This window comes from Lontra canadensis, unplaced genomic scaffold (genome assembly GCF_010015895.1).
Source record: "Lontra canadensis isolate GAN:19392208 unplaced genomic scaffold, GSC_riverotter_1.0 scaffold70, whole genome shotgun sequence".
Taxonomy (NCBI): domain Eukaryota; kingdom Metazoa; phylum Chordata; class Mammalia; order Carnivora; family Mustelidae; genus Lontra; species Lontra canadensis.
This window is the reverse complement of record NW_022631064.1, coordinates 6609767-6617401: the sequence shown is the minus strand read 5'-3', so window position 1 is coordinate 6617401 and position 7635 is coordinate 6609767. Positions and strand designations below refer to the sequence as shown.

At 35.7% G+C, this 7635-nt stretch overlaps 1 long non-coding RNA gene and 1 pseudogene across 1 annotated transcript; one reads left to right on the top strand and one right to left on the bottom strand.

Moving 5' to 3' along the window:
• The first annotated feature begins 286 nt into the window (after positions 1–286).
• LOC116881025 lies at positions 287–7354 on the top strand. The gene is made up of 3 exons (XR_004385326.1): positions 287–443; positions 4721–4810; positions 7202–7354. It is a non-coding gene; the product is annotated as an uncharacterized LOC116881025 (long non-coding RNA).
• On the bottom strand, positions 2915–3014 carry LOC116881046 (annotated as a pseudogene).
• Positions 7355–7635: the final 281 nt, after the last annotated feature.

Genomic DNA, 7635 nt, shown 5'->3' with positions numbered 1-7635 from the left:
TTTTCCACAACGTAATATAAATGGAATATAGGATATAGACTTTGAGACTGACTTCTTTCACTTAACATAAAGCATTTAAGATCTGTCCACACTGTTGTGTATTACTTGTTCATTTCTTTTTATTCTGGTAGTATTTTGTTATATAGATGTACCAGAATTTGTTTAACCAGTCCCTAGTTCAAACATTTGGATGGCTTCCAGTTTTGTGCAATTACAAATAAAGTCACTATAAACATTCACATATAAGTTTTTGTGTGAACATAAGGTTTCAGTTCACTTGAGTAAATAGCTAGGAGTGGGATTGCAGGGTTGTATGATAAATGTATTTTTAACTTTATAAGAAACTGCCAAATTGTTTCCTAAAGTGTCTGGGCCATGTTGCATTCCCACCAGTAATGTGTGAAAGTTCCAGTTGCTCTGCATCCATGTCAGCAATTGTTAGGGTAAGTATTTTAAAACATTTTATCCATTCAAGTAGGTGTGTAGTGGTATCTCATTGTGGCTCTAATTTTCATTTTCCTAATGACTAACTTCCCTAATCTTTTCATGTGGTTATTTTCCATTTTGGTCAAATATTTGTTCAAATGTTTTGCTTGTTGCTTAAGGTTTTCTTTTCCTTGTTATTGAGTGTTGGGGGTTCTTTATATAGTCTAGATATAAGTTCTTAGTCAGATATGTGATTTATAATATTTCTTTCCAGCTTGAGGTTTAGCTTTTCCATCTCTTAAAATATTAATCAAATATATTCATTTCTTATAGACCATGCTTTTGTTTTTGTGTTTAAGAAATTATTGTCAGCTCCAAATAGCAAGAATTATTTCCTTGTTTTTTCGAGACATTTTACAGCTTTAAGTATTAGACAAACACCTATCATTTATTTTTAGTTAATTTTTTTGCATAGATATGAGGTATGGACCAATGTTTATAGATATATATATTTTGTATAAGAGTATTCTAATGGTTTCAGCATGTCTTTTTTTTTTTTTTTTTTAAGACTTCACTTTCTCTGCTGAATTACATTTGCCCATTTGGACAAAATCAGTTGTCCATAGCTAATTTTGGATTCTATTGATCTTTTTATCTACCTTTTTTCAATACAACACTGTTTTGATTTCTGTAATTTTATAGTAAGTCTTGAAATCATGTAGAGTGACATAAATATGATGTAAAATAGAGACCTATAACTGATTAATGAATTGAAAAATTCATCCTGCAAAAATTGTCACCTTTTTCCACATTAGTTTTATGGCTAGTAAAATACCAGTAATATTTTCCTTTTATTGATCTTTCATTTTTTGTTTTTTCCTTTTTAAAAAGATTTTATTTATTTGGGAGAGAGAGATAGTGAGAGAGAGAGAGAGCATGAATGGGGAGGAGAGGGAGAAACAGGCTTCCCATGAACAGAGAGCCCAATGTGGGGCTCAATTCTAGAACCCTGGGATCATGACCTGAACTGAAAGCAGACGTTTAACTGACTGAGCCACCCAGGTGCCCCAAGATCTTTAATTTTTTGAAACGTAATAAATTGCTTCTAAAATGTTTATATGAAATTAAAAGGTCAAAAATAGTCTAGACAACTGAAGAAGTAGAAAATGTTAGGGACTTGCCTTCCCATTTATCAAAATTATTAAAAGGTACAGTAATTAATAAACTATATTACTCACACAGGCAGAGACAAATAGATGAATGAAACAGAATAGATAGGAACTTCACAGAAATAGACTCAAACATAAGCAGACTGTTAATATGACAGAGGGCATTGTAGATTATTGAGGAAAAGATGGGCATTTCATAAAAAAGTTAGGACAGTTGGCTATTATATCTAAAAATGAATTCAGGCCCCTCTTCATACCAGATATAAAATTGACAGCAGGTTGATTAAAGATTTTGAGCAAATACAAAATATTAAATCTGCTATTATGCTGAATATTATTACAAATTTGAGGTTGGGAAATTTTTCTAAAGCAAGTCAGAAAACTGCAAAAATCAAAGAAAAGGGTAAATAATTTTGATGACACCAAGATTAAGAACTTTTTCCCAAATGAAAATGGAAGGATACTTAAAATAAAAAAACACAAACTTGGATAAGGTATTACAGCACATATAACTAACGAAATACTCATGTCCTGAACACTTTTTAATACCAACTCTCAGGAACATAATGGGCAAACCACTTAGATATGCATTTCACAGAAAATATGAATATCCAATAAACATGGGAAAAGTTGCTCAACCTCAGGGAAGAGTAAATGACAACCACAATGTGTCATCTTTCCATATCCACTAGTAGGGCAAAACTGTAAAACACTGCCATGGCTAATCATTGGTGAAGATGTGGCTCCATGTTGAGGTCTCGTGCTTTATTGCTGAGCATTGGCACAGTCACTTGAAAATATAGTGTGGCATATTCTAATAAAATTGAGACTGAACAATCTAGTCCTACTCACATCTTCAAGAATTCTTGCAAATGTGCATCAGAATACATGATTCGTAAAAGTATTATTTTGTTATTATTATTATTTTAGTATTTAAATTCAACTAAACAACATAGAGTACATACTTAGTTTCAGATGTAGTGTTCAATAATTTATCAGTTGCTTGTAACACCCAGTGCTCATCCCATCATGTGCCCTCCTTAATGCCCATCACCCAGTTACCCCACCCCCCACCCACTTCCCCTCCTGCAACCCTCACTTTTTTTCTGAGAGTTAAGAGTCTCTCATGGTTTTTCACCCTGTCTAATGACTTCCCATTCAGTTTTCCCTCCCTTCTGCTGTGACCCTCTGCACTGTTTCTTATATTCCGCATACGAGTGAAATCACATGATAACTGTCTTTCTCTGATTGGCTTATTTTGCTCAGCATAATACCCTGCAGTTCCATCCATATCAATGTAAATGGTAAGTATTCATCCTAAAAATATGGAACACTTCCCGAACATGCGTGTCATCCTTGAGCAGGGGTCATGCTGATCTATCATTCCAATTGTAGTAAATGTGCTGCTGAAGCGAGCATACAGAAACATTATTTGTAACAGCAGAAAACTAGAAACAACTTGAATATCCATCAACAGTAGATTGTTTAAATAAATTATAATACATACACACAACAGAATATCCTACAAAAGTGAAAGTGAATAATGATAGCCTTGCATAGCAACATGCTGAATCTCAAAATTGTAATACTGAGGGAAAAAAAATTACCAAGAGTACTGTTTGTGTGATTCTATTTGTATGAAGCTTTGCAACAAGCAGAATTCAACACTCTAGAGCACCTGGGTGGCTCAGTTGGTTAAGCGACTGCCTTCGGCTCAGGTCATGATCCTGGAGTCTCATGATCGAGTCCTACATCGTGCTTCCAGCTCCATGAGGAGTCTGCTTCTCCCTCTGACCTTCTTCCCTCTCAAGCTCTCTCTCTCTCTCAAGTAAATAAATAAAATCTTAAAAAAAAACCAAACCTCAACACTCTATTGTTTAGGATACATATATATGATATATACATAAAGAAAATCAAGTCAATAATTACCACAAATACCATGCTAGTGCTTATTTTTTGGGGTTGTGTAGATAATATGATTGAAGAGGAAGATTCAAGGGCTTTAAGAATATTGTCATTGTTCTATTCTTTAACCTGGGTAGTATTCACAAGGGTGTTTGTTTAATTATTCTTTAAAAAAAAACTACGTATTTGTGTACGTAGGCACACTTTATAATAAAAAATTAGGTAGGAAATAGTCTGGTCAAAATTTGACATCCATTCATAATGTAGCAAAAATAAAATTACTGCAGATACCATTCTTGACGAAAAAAAAAATTGTGGGGGCACCTGGGTGGCTCAGTAGTTTAAACGGCTGCTTTCGGCTCAGGTCGTGATCCCAGGATCCTCAGACTGAGTCCCGCATGGGGATCCCTGGTCTGCGGGGAATCTGCTTGTTCCTCTGCCCCTTGCCCTTCTCATGTTCTCACTCTCTCTCTCAAATAAATAAATAAATAAATAAATAAATAAATAAACTTTTAAAAAATTGTGACATTCTCTTTTAAGTAAGTTAGACAATTATGCCCAGCATAATTATTTGTATTCAACATTGTTTCAAAAGTCCTGGACAAATCAGGGAAAGAAAAATCAATACAAGTAAATATTCACAAATTAAAAAGGAATAATAAGCCAAAGCATCACTATCTAAAAGTCATATGATTATTTTCATAGAAAATCCAAGTCTATTAACAAACTATTAGACCTAATAAATTCTTCATAGTTCCTGGATATAGGATTAATATAAAAGATAAATAACATTTAATAGAACATTAATCATTTAAAATATATCATTTATTTTCTTTAAAGATTTTACTTATTTATTTGATAGGATGAGAGAGAGATCACAAGTAGGCAGAGAGGCAGGCAGAGAGAGAGAGGGGGAAGCAGGCTCTCTGCCGAGCAAAGAGCCTGATGCAGGGCTCAATCCCAAGACCCTGAGATCATGACCTGAGCCAAGGGGAGAGGCCCAACCCACTGAGCTACCCAGGTGCCCCTAAAATATATCATCTAATGTAGCTAAATATTCCACTCAGAAGAGTAATGAGTAAAATATGTACAAGTCCTTCTGTATGGAAAATTCAAAATGTTGTGGGAGGATCTAAAACAAGATTAAATAATATATACACGGTTTTTATGAATAGAAAGACATCATGTTAAAGATAAATTCAGTTTCCTTATTCTGACAGTGTTTTCATAGGTCACTGATATTGACATTAAAATTCATATGGAAAACTAAAGGGCCAGAGGGATCGGAGACGATTTCAAAGATTGAGAAGGTGCAATTTTTTCCAATAAATTTAGAGTTTTACCTTAGAATGTAAACTACTTTTCACCTAGTGTCACCTACATTGAGATTCTATCAGTATGCATTCTCCTCCATGGATCCTTCTCAGCCTGCAAGTTTCCTTCCATATTACTCCATTGCATTCTGCACTTGTCTCTATCACAGTTTTTGTCACAGTGTTTATCAGAACCGCACTGAGGTCTGTGTTCACTCCTTTATCTCCTTCACTGCGCTATGAGCTCACCTTTGTACAGTCTGATTCCCCCATGGTGCCCGGTTCATAGGAGACAGTTAATAGATATCAACCCTTTGCGGTCTTGCACTGTCAGTCTTATTCCATGGTCAGATGAGCTAATTGTTACCACTAAATTCTCACCTAGTCCACAAGCTTTGGCAGAGGACTTGAAGGTTTGGTTATCGTCCATACTCAACTTCCTGGGACTCCATTTTAAAGTCGTTTCTGAAAGTAGCTCCGTGTGACTACCTTCATGTTTTCTCTCATGTTGAGTACAGACATGTAAAAGCATGCATTACAGAATTTCTCACCCGAAAAGGACCTTAGGTTATATTCTTTCCCTGCTCCTTTTATAGATGAGGAAACAGGGACCCAGGGTGCTCATACAGATATTCCATTTAAAAATGCTTTCAATTATATTTTATTTTTGCACAATATTTCTACTTTCTGACATGCCTGAAATTAAATGAATTGAAATCTTGAAGGATGATTTGTGATTCTGACAATGAAGAAGCCAGGAAATTGATCATACAGAAAAGTATGTAGAAGCTAAAGGGATAATCGAGTATAGTCTGTGATTTTTAGATATTTATGGCATGTTCTTTTTATCCATTATCCTATTTTAGAACATACATTTATCCTGTTAAAAGTAACTAGGAATTGGAGGAACATCCTTAGGGTAGTGTTCAAGAGAAGTTCAGTTTATAATCGTGGAACTGAAATAAAAATGTTCTGTATTTGTGCGCAAGCCAGCCCAAGGTGGTTGTTTACATTTAGCAAAGAGTTACCTAACCTTCCAACTTGGACTTCGGCTCCCTCTTGCATTAAAAAATAATTCTGAATACCATTATTTATTTCCTGTTGGTGTCTTACCAGATGAAAAGAGAATTTGAATTCTATGTCTCTTGGCTAGCAGAAAACTCTGGTGTTGCTTTGCAATTTATACATCCTGTTTGTATTCTCCCACATTCCGAGCAGGTTTTTCTGTTTGCTTATACGGTATCCCCTTCCACACCTACAAACCCTCCTTGTTTTCCTTTTTTTTTTTTAAATGTAATTATAGCTTACCTATTTATCAATCAATACCACAGCCAATATATTTCTTTTTTTTTCTTTTTTTACTGATATTCTTTGGAGGAAGCCTTTTTAACGATAACATAATCAACTATTAACTTGAACAGAGAAAGGAAGAGTTATTTAAAATTTCTTCAGACCTGTTATTTATTTATTTATCTGTTTGGTGGGGGTGGAGGTTGGGGAGAGAGAGAGAGAGGGAAGGGGCGGAAGGGGAGGGAGAAAAAGAATCTTAAGCAGGTTCCATGTTCAGGGCAGATCCGGGTGTCGGGGGGCTCAATCTCACAACCCTGAGACCATGACAGGAGCTGAAATCAAGAGTTAGGCCCTTAACTGAGCCATCCAGGCACCCCCAGACTTATTTTCAAGTGGAAGCTTTAACAGGCAAAAGATAGGCTTGGCGTCTTTATCTCCGGGAAAGCAACTTCAGTGACAAGAGATAGTTTAAATGTTTTAACAAACACAACCTCACTGAAAATAACAAGGCTTTGTTATTAGAAGTTAAGGTATAGATTTTAAAGTGTATGGTCAAAGGAGCTCGCAGAGTAAAAATGCATTACTGGTATTATCATATGTGATCAAAATCAGTGAGGACAAATTGTGTGTTGATGTGAAGAGTAGCCAGGATTTGGAGTGTGCAATGATATGAGAAAAGCTGATGGTCTTTCCCAACAAACAGGAGACCGGAATGCTTTCACCCCAGTGGAGGCCACAGGCAGAGATCATCACTGGTGAAGTGTTCAGGCACGTTTGTCCTAGGGAAAGAGCCACTCTTCTTCTTAGTGCTTTCGAGAGGAATGTGGGAGTTTGGAGATTTATTTAGCTTTTAAGAAAGAATCGGCATTACGTCGAGAAAGATGATTTAATGAGCCTATCTGCCATACAAATTATAATAATTAACCGAGGGTGACATGAAATTAAAAACCCAAGAACTAGAAAACGTAGGCACACTTTCATGTATAAAAGACTGTGGTTCCATTACTGCAGTTTTTCTAAAAGTCTGCACAGGGTAGATGATAAATACGACTGATGAATAATTAATTTTAATCTATTTTCCTTGTTTCTCCTCAACAGGCAAAATTCTTCCTATAGCTTACCAACATCATCCCAAACACATAAAAGAGCATTTTTTAAAAAGCCAAACCTTGTTGTTCCAAATTGAATACATGCTTGACTTTTCCTATTCTCATCTTCATTTTGGTATCGCTTGTGTAAAGTCAGAGACGGAAGTGGAAAAAGAACTATAAAAACAACACGCTCTTGCTAAATATTCATCCTCTCTAAAGGGATTAGAAGCAAAACCTAAACCAAAGAGGGGGCACACTCGACAAGGCGCGTGGTGTAGTCCTGATATATTTTGGGCAGGTTGTGAGTGCTTTGGGTAGGAGATGGCAAGAGAAGGGCTATTTCTCTTCTCTCACCCTTTCATAGAATTTCAACAGCAGATTCATATTTTTGGATGGTGTTCAAAACGTATAGAATCAAAAGACTGATAACATAAGGCCCAT